Source organism: Ambystoma mexicanum, chromosome 8 (assembly GCF_040938575.1).
Source record: "Ambystoma mexicanum isolate Mex_15411 chromosome 8, UKY_AmexF1_1, whole genome shotgun sequence".
Lineage (NCBI taxonomy): Eukaryota > Metazoa > Chordata > Amphibia > Caudata > Ambystomatidae > Ambystoma > Ambystoma mexicanum.
The window spans coordinates 357,579,619-357,594,974 of record NC_090929.1 but is presented as its reverse complement, the minus strand read 5'-3'; the positions used below and the strand labels follow the sequence as shown (position 1 = coordinate 357,594,974).

At 43.6% G+C, this 15,356-nt stretch overlaps 1 protein-coding gene across 2 annotated transcripts in view; it reads left to right on the top strand.

Annotated features, from left to right (window-relative positions):
* CDC26 (cell division cycle 26) overlaps window positions 1–15,356 on the top strand; it is a 53,176-nt gene that overhangs the window by 26,280 nt on the left and 11,540 nt on the right. Inside the window, exon 2 of one of the 2 annotated variants that reach the window (XM_069609815.1) lies at window positions 12,343–12,467. The exons of the other annotated variant lie outside the window; for it this stretch is intronic. The gene's annotated coding sequence lies outside the window, so the exon portion shown is untranslated. The remainder of the gene's footprint in view (window positions 1–12,342; window positions 12,468–15,356) is intronic. 2 annotated transcript variants of the gene reach the window in all.

Here is a 15,356-nt window from a genome sequence, read left to right as displayed (position 1 = left end):
GCTTTTATAGGGTACTGTCGACCGCTCCCCTTTCCTTTCTTTCAAAATGACACTCAGAAATACTACTATTATAACGGGACATGAAAGAGGGCAACTGGGAGGACCTTTTTATAGGGGCACGGTAAATGCACCTCAAACTCCTTTTGTGGAGTCCGCGACCTATCAAATCCAGGCTAAAACTAGGGAGTAAACAACCGGGGATAATAATTTATAATTGTTCATTTATAACGCGCTTAATACCAGAGATTGGTTTCTAAGCGCGTGATCGGGATTCAAACCAGTGTTGCACTGCGTTGCCTTGCTTCCAAGACAAACGGGTTGCTCCTGAGCTATCCCCCCCTCAGTACACCCTATTGTTCAGACTTTATCCCTTCTATACACACCAAATGTCCCACAATATTAATGCCTTTAAGACTTGGAAGAGGCAACTAGGAATCATGCACACTTCTAGTCAATTTCTCAACTTTGATACTGGGACGAGGAAGAGGACTATGGAGGAAAACCATTGCGAGGGTCATGCACCTCCCATTAATAGGTGCAACTGTGGTCAGGCAAAGGACTTGCACCTGCCACCAATTAAGTGACCACAGTTGCATAAAATGAGATACCAGCAAAGAGGAAAGGAAAACCTGCCTGGTGAAGGGCGCAGCTGTGAGGCGAGGAGCAAGTTGGAGAGGGTCCAGTGGAGAGGATGCTGTGTATTTCAGAGGGGTGAGAGAGGCACTGCAACCCAAGCAGGCCGTGAGAAAGTCCGAGCCCCTGCAGTCCCCTATACCGAGTTTTGCCTGCTGGAGCTGGGAAACACAGAAAACTCTTAACTGCTGTTGGCCGCTGCAGCGGGGTTCACAGGTGGCAAGCGCTGCCCGCTGGAACTCCTGACGTGTATCCGGGAAGCAAGTGGAAGCCAGAGAAAAGAAGGAAGACTCCCAGAGGAGCAGTCGAGTAACGGTGAGTGAAGAAAAGGGAACCCTCGTACTGGGGCGCTGCGGGGGCAGGAATTGGACATTTGCAATGAGCGATCAAACTCAAACTTCTAAAAATAGTGTTTGGAGACCAAATGGAAGAATATTGAATAACAAACAAACTGCCAATTATTTTGTGGAATGGAATAACATTTATTGAATACCGAACTAAAGGAAGATCTGGAAATGATGTGAAAATACAGCACAAGTTGAAAGTGAATGTTATGCTGTCTAATGGACTTGGTACACACTAATCCGTGCATAGTGCGATCAGTACGGCTCGTGTAAAGGTGGAATACTGGGGGCCGGTGCTTTCCTGCTCGCACAGAGCTTGGTGACTGCATTGAAACAAGGTACCTTACTTTTGAGGTGCATGTTCAGTGAAAACCCATATTGTGTACGGAAAGGAGTATGGGAAAGTCCTGTGGCCAGTGAACTATTAAATGGGAGCACTGATTAGGACCAATGGCTATTTAGAAGCAATGAAGAAAGTTATATAGACTTGATGTTTGGAGTCTACAGCTATTCAAGGGTGTATTGAGACACCAGCACTACAAATATCACACGAAGAGGAGCAAATTTGGAATCTCAGTGTGTGGCCCTGGATTACATGGTGGAGACTAAGAAAATCGAGTTCTTCCCCTGAAGAAAGTTTGCGCAATTAGTGCAATAAAGAACTGAAACATGTCGGGATCTGTTTTTGTCTGAGTTAGAATACTCAGAATTTGTAAGAGGCGTTAAAGCCATTTGTGTGTTTTCGTACTGTTTTTTTTTTTTTTTTACTATTGTATGTGGTTATATGTATGTGAATTTAGCTATTGGAATTGTTTTTATACCTACCATGTTTTGTTGTGTTGGGTCATGCTCACGCAGAACATTTTTTATGAGTTTTTTTTATCGTTGTGTAAAACTTTATTAAAACATATTTTTGATACTGTGCACTAGCATTACGTACTTGGTTTATTATTTCAAGACTAGAGGTATGGGGAGCTTTTTGTTCACCAGAACATCTGTATAGATTAGTAAAATTTGAAATGATTGAAACTGTCTCCTTGATATATACATATTTGTGGTCACCCCCTGACCGTGTGAGAGAGGGAGTATTCAAAGGGGTACTGCTGCCTTTAGTAAGGATGAACGCAGTGAAAAACATTAAGCATTTATGAATAAAGTGAAAGCAAGTGTCGAAGGCAAGTTGAACGTCAATGGACAATGTGAAAGCAAGGTGGTGGGAAAAGATGAACACTACAGAGTGAATTGAATACAAGTTATGGCCAAGCCAAAAGACTGCCAAGGAGAATACTACAGCAAATGTTGATTACTAACAAAGGTTCAGAGTAGGACCTTGTGATGACAAAAGGCCTGACAGAATGTCTGAAATACCAATTGTATTAAGGCAAGTCTGAACCAAATGTAAGCACACAGATATTCAAGGAATAGAAAATATGTGTTGGCAAAGCCAGGAGACTGTTAAAGAAAAGTGGCATTGAGTGTTGACATTTGATTGAGTTGACAGAGAACTGAGTATCGGGTCATCGGTTACAAGACCTGTAATGGGTGAACCGTGTGGTTCACCAACTGCGCCTAGACCGAGTGATCCTCTCTTTTTGTGGAACAAACCAAGAACATCACAAAGTCCCAAGTGTTATTGGTTGTGTACCGGTAATGGGTGGGCCATGTGTTCCGACAACTGCGCCTAGACATAGTGGTCCCTACTTGGGAAAGACCCAAGGAAAACCAAGATACAAAGCTGTGTAGCATAATAAGTGCTGATGTGAATGAAATCATTTGTGTGAATTTTTAGAGTCCAAAGGATTACAAAGTTAAACTGCAAGTATCATTGAAAGTCAAGACACTTGAACTTGGGGAAGGGAACCCACGATATCTTGGAACTGTTAACTTGCGTAAGGGATCCCCAAGACATCTTGGAACTGTGTTGAACTTGGGGAAGGGAGCCCTGAGACCGTTTAGAACTATTTGGAACTTGGGGAAGCTGAAACCAAGCCAGAGCTGGAAGAAGCTCAGAACCTTAATTTGAACACTGTTTCTTTTAGTGCTGGCATCCCTACACCTTGCATATCTTTAGTTGTGAGTTTTGACACTGACAGACTTTGGAGTTGAACTTAATGACGTTGACTGTCCTTAGTTTCTTTAGGTAGGGAGATCCCACCTTAGCTTAGGGCAAGTTAGGCCTTGCTCCATCCTGACAATTAAGCTAAATAAAGCCTTTTTGTTAAGAAAATGTCTTGCTAAAAGATGCCTTCACACCAGATGCACACTGCACACCTTTTCCTCCATGCCAATGGTCAATTATCACTAGCCAAGAGCTAATAGTGAGTGCAGAGTTTGAAACCTGCAACTGGTGTTGTCATTCTGCTCCCATTTGCGAAATCTGTCAGGTATGGCTAATGCAACCCTAGACTGGTTTGGTTCCTTTTGTTTCCGATTGTTCCAACTGTGAAATTAGGATCCTTTATTTCTCCTCCTATTGCTGTAATCTGGGGGTTGCTGTAAGGTTCCCTTTTTTGTTTAAAGTTCATTTACAAACTCAGTTTAATATCGAGGATCACCTAGACCTGCGGTCCCATTCGATATACTTAAGGAGATGCATTTTCTGATCTCGTTTCTTGTATGATAGCTTTATAGGGGTGCATATTGGCAGGGGACCTCAAATTGAATCCTTCTGAAATGTATGCGATACTCCTTGGCCCACTTAGTTTTCTTAAATATCCTAGGATCTTATCTCACACCCCGCTCTGTTGGATCTTTCTACCTCGTATATAGAAAAGGGTAAGAACATAGGTTCATCTGACAATCTGATTCGAGGATCAACACTCAGGTAAGGGAGGTTGTTAGTGCTACTTTCTTCAAACTGCATTTACTCCTCCGTATCCTCCTTTTTCTTGTCATCTACAACCATGCAACAGTTTTGGGAACTTTTTTTTTACTCTAAACTCAACGAAGCTAATTTTCTACATGTGGAATGTTTAGGTATTCAGCATTAACTAGTGACCCGGAGCTACTACTGAGGAACGAGGTGCTAGTACATGGTGTTCTGTGAATCTCACTTCCACACAAGATGCAAACTTCTAATTTTGTCCATTATTTATAAAACCATTGTCCTAGATGCAGAGAGTTAAATTCAAAGTGTTTCTTCAGCATAAGTGGACCTCAGGAGCCCAAAGTAGCTTTTGGTATGAGCTAACCAGGCTTTTTTTAGGCTAACAGCACAAGCTAAATGGTTCCCAGCTCCCCTCCATTGTGAAACCTGGAATACAGCAGTGTAATTAGTTTATAATCCACCTCCTTTCAGAGATTTCTGCATTGGCCACCTGTTTGCTTTTGGATTGATTTCAAGGTGCTCTGTATGATGTTTAAGTATTTGCATGCAGAGGCCCCCCCATCTAGCCTCAAAAATTCAACTTCACCCGCCTAATCGATCTCTGCGCTCACAGGCCAGTTGCCTTTGGTTGATACCTGGCTATTTTTGCAAAACCAGAGGTGATAAAGACGCTTCTGCGTTTATGTCTTCGTTTGTTGAACTAATTGCTGTGTCCTATGTGATTCTCTAGTTTCTATCCCCGGGGACTTGAAAACTCACTTATTCTGTTAGCCCGTGCCTCAACCTATCTTGAACCAGAAGCGATTGTTAGTCCAGTTTGTGCTAGAAGTACAAAAATCAAACCACAACACTTTAAGGCATAAGCCGCCTCCTTCCGTTTGCAGATTCATGGTTCAGCTAATGATACTACCATGCACCCATTCGATCACAAAGCTTTCTTCTCCATAGCATCCATCCCTCCGAGTGTTCTTAGCATCTATTTCCCGCTTCCCAGTCTTCTTGGCTTCCCCTTGCTCATTTTCTTTCTACCAGCAGACTAATGCCTGTATACCCCTGGCAGGGGCAGAATGCGCCACTCTGCAAGCCATGGCACTCTGATACTATCACGTTTGTGATTTTGCGAAGTAAAAAAGCATATTGACAGAAATATTAGGTGGAGCACACAAAGCTAACTGTGTGAGAAAACTCGGACCAGGAAATGTGGGTACTTGCTAAACCCTTACCCCCGAGTGATGTTTGAATCCCTCTGGGATTTGCATGTCTAATGAAGGCTCAGACGAGGACTTATCAGGTAATGCAGACTAGACATGTTTTATTGTGTGGCTATTGTTGGTGCTGGAGCTGCCAATAAGCTGAAAATATTGGCATGGGGAGTAATGATATGAGGGGCTGGTATGTGAGGAGGGGAGATGCAGCATTTTACACGCCCATTGCCTGCCCATGGCCATGTTAGTCCCTCTAGCCATTGCTGCTTCATACCTGCTGGTGCCTCGAAGTCCTTCATGACCAAATACTCAATACAATACAAATATTTATCTTCCTCCAGCCAACCAAATGCTTACGTTGGGTCTCCCAAGACCACTTGGCTAACCCTGCGCCCAGTTTCATACCACCCACCTCTCTATTAATCGTGTAGTCCTTAACCTCGGAATTGATTGGCAGGCCTAACCCTCTTATCATAAATACAGTATGTTTTGTACAGCTACAGAAGAAGCGGAATGTCGTACCTTGTTTCATTAAACTTTCTTTTTGTAAGTGCTGTAATTTATATGTTTGTGCTCTGATTGTCCAAACTCTATGTTCTATTTTGTATAAGTTGTCTTGATGAGAATTGGAGTGGCCCGTTTTTATGAAGAATTCCGGAGTAGAAACTGGAGGACAATGACGTCTTGGAACTGAAGCCACTCTGGTGTCTCGGAACCCTTCTTGCTAGGGATGACGACCTTGATGGGATTTCAATTCTTGAGTGCTTTCCTCTGATTTTCTACCATATCAAAAGGTTTCCTTGTTAATATTTCACAAGTACTGGCAGAGTTGGTGGGTCACCACTGTATTACCCCTTCTACAACTGCATAGTTGGCTACTGTGCTGTAAATGACAGTGCTGCTCTATGTATCACACAATAGACTATGCCTGTTATTACTCTTAAGTTTGGTGCTAGATGGCGTGCGCACTCAGCAGGAACCTTGATCGAGTCATACGAGCCCATTGGGGAATTAAGGGAGTGTATATTTCGGATACAGAGAACTTTTATTCCACAACTCTGCCCGCCCCCACCCCATCTCTCCTGGTTTACTCATGGTTCATGCTCTCCCTCTACTCCTCTTTACACCCCCAGCTCATGATCTGCTTTTTGTTCTCTGTGGGTGCTGGGGATTTCCCTCGTATCCCCAGATTTGTTCGACTGTTGGCACACTAGGCCCAGTTGCAAGGGACGGCCACACAGTGGGACTGTGAGCTCACTTGCTGTTTAGAGAGCTTGCAGTTGGAGCCTCAGTGTGCCTACTTCATTCAAACGTGGGCAAGTAAATACAATCTCGAGCAAAGAAAGGGTCTCCAATCTCGAGCAAAGAAGTTTTTTTTTTCTCTTTTAATGTCATAATCCATCTGATGCCCCCACCCACCCAGCGATGATTAGTCTATCGTAGAGCACCCTACTCTCTGACGGGTCTTCTTGTTCTATAGGCCTCATGTCCCTCTGGGAGAATCGTCTAGTGTCCAAACCAAACACCAGTTGAATCCGCCTTCTAAGAGTAAGGGCTATCTGGAAGGGCAAGGTTCTGGCTCGATCACATATCTTTGTTGCCAGACGGCCACTTCTTTCTCAGCAGAGAAAGTGTTTACAACATTTCAAATGGATGTCCGGATTTGTTGTACAAGTGTAATAGGAGTGTTTTTTTAAGGCTGGTTTCTTCATAAATCTAAGGTTTACATTTGTATTATGAGAATGCATTTGGCGTTGTTGGTTGTACCCTCGCTAATGAGCTATATTAACGAGTTAAGATGCTTGATCCCATAGGTTTGTGCCAATGACTGTGAGGAATCGGGGCCTGAGAGATTGATCTTAAAATTATCTGACCACTTATCTAGCGGTAGAGTTTGTTACAAGGATTTTACACTACGCCAACTCCCCACCGTTGGGTTCTCGCCCACACTTGTTTTCGGTGGTGAAAATAACACAAAGGAGAGCGCAAACTATAAATAGCTTGTGCTCTATCTTAAGGTAATGCTGACTAGACATGCTTTTGTGTGTGGCTATTGTTGGTGCTGGAGCTGCCAAGAAGCTGAAAATATTGGCATGGGGAGTGATGATATGTAGCTCACTATATCTTTCACAAAGGATAAATATCAATAATATATCAGTTTTTGTCCTGCCCTGGGGCAGTCCAGCACCAAAATGCTAAGCAATTCTACTCTGAACAAGAGTAGCGACAGCAACCCCAGACACTGGTTTCGGCCTGGGGTTGCTGGTAAAGCTTATAGTTTCGGTTCTTGTTTAGACATTATGTAGGAATTTGTGAGGCACTGCTATTATATGCATAGGTGCCAACACAATTTGTCAGCTGTTGCCATCATATTGCTAGCCGGTACCAATATGGTAGTGTTTGGAAAGTGCCTAACCCATGCCTGTACAAAAGCGCAGACTGTTGACGTTGCCGATGCTTGTTTTAGCAGTGAATGTGACTCATGGGGAAGAAATATTTTAGCTGCTGCAGGTAATCTGGGGACAGTCCGAAATTAGACTTACTTTGTTACCGAAGAAATGATTACTTGGAAGTCTTCAAGTAAAAGCCCAACCAGGTCTTTATAGAGAAGCAATGGGGCAGGATCTCATTGATAAAGGTCTGCCGTTTCTTCTCGCTGCTTGTGAAACAAACGTAAAAGCTAAGGACCCAGGAACGTCTGCTGCATGTTTGCCTTCCAATTCCATAGTGATCAAATAATCACCCTGACTCAGCGGCGTGAAATCCGATCATTTTTATATACGGTCCGCATGGGTAATCATTAATGCTGTCACCAAAGCTTGAGCCACGATATACCGAAGGTTCTTTTACTTCCCTAGCCAAGCATTCATTTGCTTTTCTTGCATTTAGGAGAGTTTGTTGGTATATTTTATTTCGAATCTGTTCCTTGCAATTAGGAGGTTGTTTGGCCTTTATTTTGCTTTTAGGCTTTATTTTTAGTGTATTAATTTGTTTCTTTGTTTGTATTTCCTTTGTCAACTTTTTGTTTTGCCCTTCAATTTTCGGTCACCCTCCCATTCTCTTTGCCGTAGGGCATCAACTCCATAACTACCCCCTCCTCCTTTGTGCAATTCCTTTTCTCGCTTTCACTGTGGGCACAGTCTGCGCCCATCCATACCTGGACTGTGCCCGAAGATCTGCCCGTTCTTTTAATGGTCCCAGTCGCAAAGCTCTAAATGCTGAACCCTTTTCTTTCAAACTGTTGCTATTCATCTCCTCCGCTTCACCCTCAGCAGATATTCCGAAACTGTCGTTCTGACTATCTGCCGCCTGACTAACTATTAGAAATGCTCAGAAGGAAATCTTTTGGGTTTTTTCTATCCCTACCCCTTTCAAAATTATTTCTTCTAATTCCCACCTCCAATTTCCAGGTATGTCTTGTCGGCTCTCAATGCCAGTTCTAGTCATGATCTCAGTTTTGAGTTCTTCTTTTAACATTTTATGTATCTTTGAAACTTGAGTTAATGATACTTCTCTTCTCCATCCTTTCAGATCTAGTTCCTCCTTATGCATTTTTTCCAACAATTTGACTTGCCAATCCTCCACTCTGAAGGAATCGACTGTTCTCTTCCAGGTTTTGTCACTTTCCATAGTGTTAGGTAGAATGTCCTTCTTGAGAGTAATTGTTCCCTCTTTCGTCCTCCAGTCTTTTTGCTGGATTATTTAATTTTTGGTCTATTTCCTCTGAGTGGGAACCTAGTCACCCTCGCTCAGTTATGCTTTACTCCATGTTTTCTGGCCCCCACAGCACTTTCTGTGCAGTGTTGCTGGAAGCTCCTTGAGATTTCCTTTTTATTTTCCTGTGCTAACATGTTACCCGTATAGGGGGATATCCTACCTATGCTTTTCTTTTGTGAGATCCGCACAATCAACCTTGTGTGGAATGCTGAGGAGACACATAGTATCCCCTTTCTCACTTCTCCTGTAACTTTCTTTACAGTGGCAAGTTTCTGAGTGGCTGGTTGTGGTGGATGTTTTCTACCGATTTTTTATTAAACTTGGATCGCAGGCTGTATTCACAGCTGTGGTGAGGGGCGCATGGGTCACCATTCACCTAAAGTGGTGCCTGGCTTCTTTTTTCGCCAATGCACAATGACTTGGCTTTTCTTGAGCCTTTTTCTGCCGACCTGGGTGGAGGAAGTCCTGCTCACTCCTTTGTCTTCGACGAACTCCCATGGGGAACGCCGTCTGGATGTGCCAGTGTGTCTGGAAGGGCAGGAAGCTGGAAAGACACCAAAACTCTTCAGGCCCTTGTCCTCCAGTATGTCTGCTTGGGACCAGTACTGACTGGGTGCCTGGCTGTCCCCTTCGGGACAACCACCACCCAAAGCTTGGATGTAGCATGCATGCTGATTGGCTGGGTTCCTGTATATAAGGTGAGGGTCTTGATGCAGAAGCCAGAGTCGACCACTGAAAGATCCATCCCGATGAAGGACGTCTGCAGCGACTGTAAGAGCCGACTGAGTGACCGCTTCAGCCCCAACCCTTTCTTCTGTGCGACAGGGAAGATCCAGACTAGACTTCCTCCCTTAGACTAGTGGGTCAAACCAGTCTCGAAACCAGCCACAGTTTGAGCCATCCCTCGATGAACTGTGACAGTCTGAGCCTGAAGTCTCGGAAATACCCTAGACCTCTGGCACTGCTGTGGTGCATCGTCTCGCCAAGCACGGTTTCAGCTGCAAACTTGTGGGCATCTGTCTGGACCTACAGATATTCCATCCTGATCGAAGCAGTCCCCTCAGCTGAGTTGTGGACAGAGGGTAAAGAAGTAAGTTTGCCAGGTGACAACCGTTGCTGCTACGAAGCTAGTGTCGAGCCTCCACAATCTGGTGCCACAAAGATTGTCTGCGGGGCATCCTTGGGACAGTCTGACCGTCGGCTCCTGCCAAAAGGTCTTCCTCCAGCCGCCAAGCCTAGTGACCCAAACCGGAGCTGCTGTCATCTTACCTTGGGGAACCACCAGCAACCTCATTGTTCTTCACTGAATAAGTTACTGTCTCACTCCTGGGTACTTACCTGGGTAGTTGAGTTGCTGTTAGCTTCTCCTGAGCTTCTTGAGTCATGTTGGGGTGGACGCCCCAACCGTGTTCTCTCAGGTCATCCGTCCTAATAGTTGAAATCCTTCAGATGGCCTACCTAGTTCCCCTGAACTCTTTGAATCAATTTTCTATTACTTACTTGCTACGAAAAGCACCTTCTGAGACCTTATAACTTTGTCAGCATCTGTTGTCCTTTGTTCGACCACCTGGTCCTCCAGTGGCCCCTTCTGACTTTTGAGACGCTCAGTGCCCAGAAGGGGTTGGACTTCTAAAGTTAAGGCCTACACAAAGTTATTTGCCTACCAGTATTTCTCTTTCCAGTAAATGTTGGTTGATATGATTTGCTAACTTGAAGCTACTCCTACTACGTGCCTGTTAATCATGTAAAGGTCCCCTAAAGACTCCCAAAAAATGGAGTAAAAACAAAAAATCCCTTATTCCCTCTTTCACCCAGACAGGCCCATCGATATGTTTGGACCAGCAGTGCATGTTGTGCCACAGCAAGAAATTACTATTAAACTACTATTATTACTGCCTGTTCGGAAGAAGTGAACACATATCTCTTTAATGTGCCTGAATAATTAGGTGCAAAGGAATCATGATTACAAAAACATTTCCTTTTTCCAGTTAAAATATATGTATACACTTCTAAAATACTTCCATTGGGATGTGGACCTACTTTTTCACGCCCTAAAAAATAATTTTACTCCCAACTTGAAAAAATAGGGATTAAAATACTCCCACATTCAAATCTTATCTGGAGCACTGTATCTAGTTTATATATCTATCTTTGTGAACTGTTTTTACTTATCTGAATTGCATGTGGATTTTAACATTTACAATCAGCATATTTTTATAGAACTACAGTGTGTAAGTGTTTCCTTGACTATGTGTGGGACTTTGTACTCACCTACAACCCTTCTCCCTCCTAGATTAAGCCTGGCTGCTCGACCAGAGCTACCAAACCTTTTGGGTAGTTGAGGCCAATTTAAAGGTTGGAGTCATGTACTCCTAAGGGCAAGTCTTTTAAAGCCCTACCACAGGTGGACTTTAGTAAAATTCCCTAACACATAGTATTTCTGTTTATGGCCCACCCACATCCTCGTATTCCTGCTTCTGCGTTTACAGAATAACTTCTTGTTTTGCTAGCCTGTCCTAAGTAAGTCGCTAGATCTAGCAATTTTTCACAGATTTTAATTTGTTTGATGTTCACACACACACACTGCTGAAGAAGTAAAATAGTGGCTAATCAGGCCTCCCTTGGCCTTTTAGACTGTTTTCTAACCTTCTAATGCTGACAGGCACATTCTTTCTCCCCCTGAGATAGTTATCCATCTAAAAATACAGACACTTTCAAGCTGTTAGGTGTTCTAGATGTTCATTTTTATAAAGACCTAAATAAAGGAAGAAGAAAAATAACCCAGCCACTGGGTGGTCCGACCACTGCAGCGTCATGTTTCAGGTCCTGCTGAAAGTCTGTTCCCCTTGCACCCTTCCTGCTCCAGCTAGGATCCTTTTTGTGCTATTGTAAATCCCTCAAACGTCTCTATACAATGTGCAAACCTGAATACTAAACCTTTGCCAGCAATTAAGGAGATCCCTCCTGAAAAATGGTTAACTCCACTTTTGAAATCTAGCAAACACAATCCAGTGCTCAATAATAGGTTCACCTCTGCACTCTTTGTTGCATAACTTTGAAGGTAAGTGGTGAACACACTATGGCCCACTGGCCTCAACTCCATATCTATTGGCCCTATAAGGCTACAAATTAGCAAAAGGGATACCAGAAAACAGTATCACTCTAGTAAAGTGAGCCTTGCTGCAAGTTATTCATTTGATAGATTTGCACAAAAGCAAAATCCCTCATAATTACACCTTCACAGGATCTGTGCAATTCTCTTACCAATTTTCTTAAGGAAAAAATGAGCACCTTATGTTCCATTTTGAGAATAGTCTTTACATCCTATACTGACCCTCTTGTTGACTCAGACAAATGCCCACTCTCACTAACTCTCCTCTGCACCCTTCCCCCACATCAGACAAAGAAATATTGAAGATCATGAAAACCTGTCCCCACCCAAAGCCATGAAGCCTTTTTTGCCATCATTGTAACTCACTTAGCACAGCCAGCAAAGGGATCATTAACATCTGGTAGTATTGAACTTGTAACATAATAAAGGCATGAATGTTCCTTTTTATTCACAAAACCATTCCTTAATCCGGCCTTACCTACCAATGTTTGTCCCATTTTGCAGCTCCACCATCCTTCCAAGATTTTTGAAAGAGTAGTTGCAGACAGGCTTCAATCCTTCCCCGAATGCTCAGGACTACTGTATGATCGCTCAGTCTTTCGTCCCAGGATGGGCAGCAATCGTTCATGGTAAGTGTCTGGATGATCTTAGACGCACAGCAGATGGTGGCAGTGTCATGGCACTAATTTTGTTAGACCTCTCAGCAGCCTTTAATGCTGTTGACTGTCTGCTGTTACTAGCCCATTTCTATGAGTTAATTATTACAGGGACTGCATTGAAAGGGCTTGGCGCTTTTCTAACTGGCTTCTCTGTCTATGGTGTTTTCCTTTTTCCTCCCCGCTGTTGTGCAGAGACCTCCCAGACTCTGTCCTTTCGCCACTTCTTTTTAACATCTGTGACTTTCTTGTTCAAGTCAATCTTGTCACCATACTTTTTTTGTGTGTGCTGAAAACCGTGAAATGTTGCTGCGTGTTAATGGAGATCAAACAAAAATCTCTTTTAATCCCAATGCATGTCCCCTATTGATGCATGAATCTGTGCCAATAAGATTAAGCTAAATGGTCCCAAGAATGAGAATGTGGCACCTTTTTCAACCCCAATCTCTGGTCCCTCCACTCTGGCCATCTTGCCTGGTTAACTGTCATTCGCTATCACTGTAAATCCAATCACTGTAAATCCAATTATTCTCGCTTGTCATCTCAGATCTCCCACTTTGTTATACTGCGCAGAATGCTCTACCTAAGCACATTTTCAGCCAAGTGATACTCATCAATAGTTTAATCTCTAGTAGACCGGACTATTGTAAATAACTTTTCTTGGTCTGCTCAAATATTTGATCACTCTGCTTCAGCATGTGCAGAGCAAAGTCACTAGGATACTAATGGTCTTACTGTGGTAAACCAGCTTCTCCTGCATCTGCTCCTTGCAGTGGCTCCCTGTTCACAAATGCATACAATTTCAACCCTTCTACCCTGTCTTCAAAACCTGTCTTGTCACCTATCTAGACCACAAAGATCTCGATCGGCTAATTCCACATAATTCTTCTGTTTACTTCTCATGCTCTGTGGTGTCACCTTCTTGGTACAACCTGCTTGCTTCTGGAACTTGCTTCCCCTGGAGATTTGGTGCATACTGTGATGGATCCTCCCAGCCTAAGGTGCCATGGGTAAAGTAGCCGCTACCTGATCCTGAACCTGGGGGTGGCATTAGCTGGGTATATCACATGGGAGGAGAAGGCCATCAAAGGAATGTGAGGACTCCATCAGGAGATCTGCAGTATGCATCCTCTTCTGAGGGTGAGGTTTCCCTAATGCCTGAATATCTGATGGCATGTTGGTCATAGTAAGGCTTCACCTCCCAGAATTGCCCAAGGTGCAAAGTGTGAGATTCCTTTTTGTAAACAGGAAAACAAAATATATACAGACCAGGGAGAAAATGCAACTAGTTTTAGTACTTATATTAGGTTTGGATAAACCTAGGAGAAAAACATTACCCCATTAAAATCTCCCCTTAACCGCCCATACCCCCCCCCATGCCAAGCCCTTTTTTGGTGATTTCGGTATGTCGCCATTCAATCCCTTGTCACCTTCTTGTCACAAGTGCTATCTCGGCCAAATCTGGCCCCTTTTCTTCCACGTTTAGGCGGTCATAACGCCACAAAGGAATCCTAGTTTCCTTCATGGGGGTGAGAGAAAATAACCAAAAAGGGAGCAAAAATTGTGTTTCTTCAGAAAATGCTAATAAAATGATGTAGAAAGAAGCCTGTGGTTTGTCCTTGTAAGAGCTAGGAACAAATGGTTTGCTGTGCTGAATTCGCCATTTTCCAGGCTTTCAAGAACAGGTTGAGTGGAAAACAAAAAAACATAATTTTATAAGGTTACCGTCAGTTTTGTGAGAGGTAGGCGATTTTGCCCTTTTTTTCCAGTAGGATATGCGTGGACGGAATGGAAGAGGAGGATAGGAAAGCTTAATGGGAACACAGAAAAGCATACATTTCTGAAAAGTAGACACAAATCAAAGTTCAGGAAGGGGTGATCTGCGTAGGTCAGGAAACAACTATGCAGGGTAAATTCCCATAGTTTGGGGAAAAATTACAGATAAGGTATTTCTGGACATGGTTGGACCTGTAAGGTAATGGCTTCTGTGAATATTTAGAAAAGCAATGCCCCGCTAACTTCCCCCGACTCTTCCAGTTCGGAAATCACACATTTTTCGTAACGATTCACAAAATATTTTCTATGCTGATTGTCTAAACAGATGTACTTAACATGTGTAAATAAGGAAAACAAATGTGGTGAGGAATGGCAAGCATACATTTTTTGAAAGAGCACAGACTTTTTGAAGGGTAGGTGACTTGTGCAGGTTACAAAAGCGTATAGTGCCTACAGCAGCGACTAAATGTAGGTCACATTTGGGAAATGAAAGGTTTGTGTAACAAAGTGCCGCAGCAAATGTATGAAAACGTTATGAACAAATGTCCTACATTCCCACAGGTGTCCCAATGAAAATGGTACCTTACATGTATGGGTGCACCTACCTGTGCAAAGGGAAAAGGCGAAACCACTGGGAACCCCAAGTGTTTCGGCAGAGCAGATTTTGCTGAAATTTGCTCTTCTGGTCAACCTACAGATTTGTCCTGAGGTGTCGCAGCCACCAAGGAAAACGGGGAACCCCATGAATTTCTGAAAAGGAGACACCAGTGGGAATCCACAGAGGTCTGACTTGCGCAAATCGCCCTAGTATGTATTACCCACAAGCACCGGCAAAGTCTGAAATGTAGGGGAAAAAACTCAATTTTCAGACATTTCCCACCTGGAAACTACTGCAGCATGCCACCAATAGCACATGTCCTACCTACCCGCGTTCCCACAGGTGTCCCGATGAAAACGGTACCTCACATGTGTGGATGCACCTAACCTGGGCGGAAAAGTGTTGACCATCCACAAGTCCGGCAGCTGTCCCAGGGAGCCCCTGGCAGGGTCCCTGTCAGTTCCCCAAGGGCAATTCTGCCTAGCCAG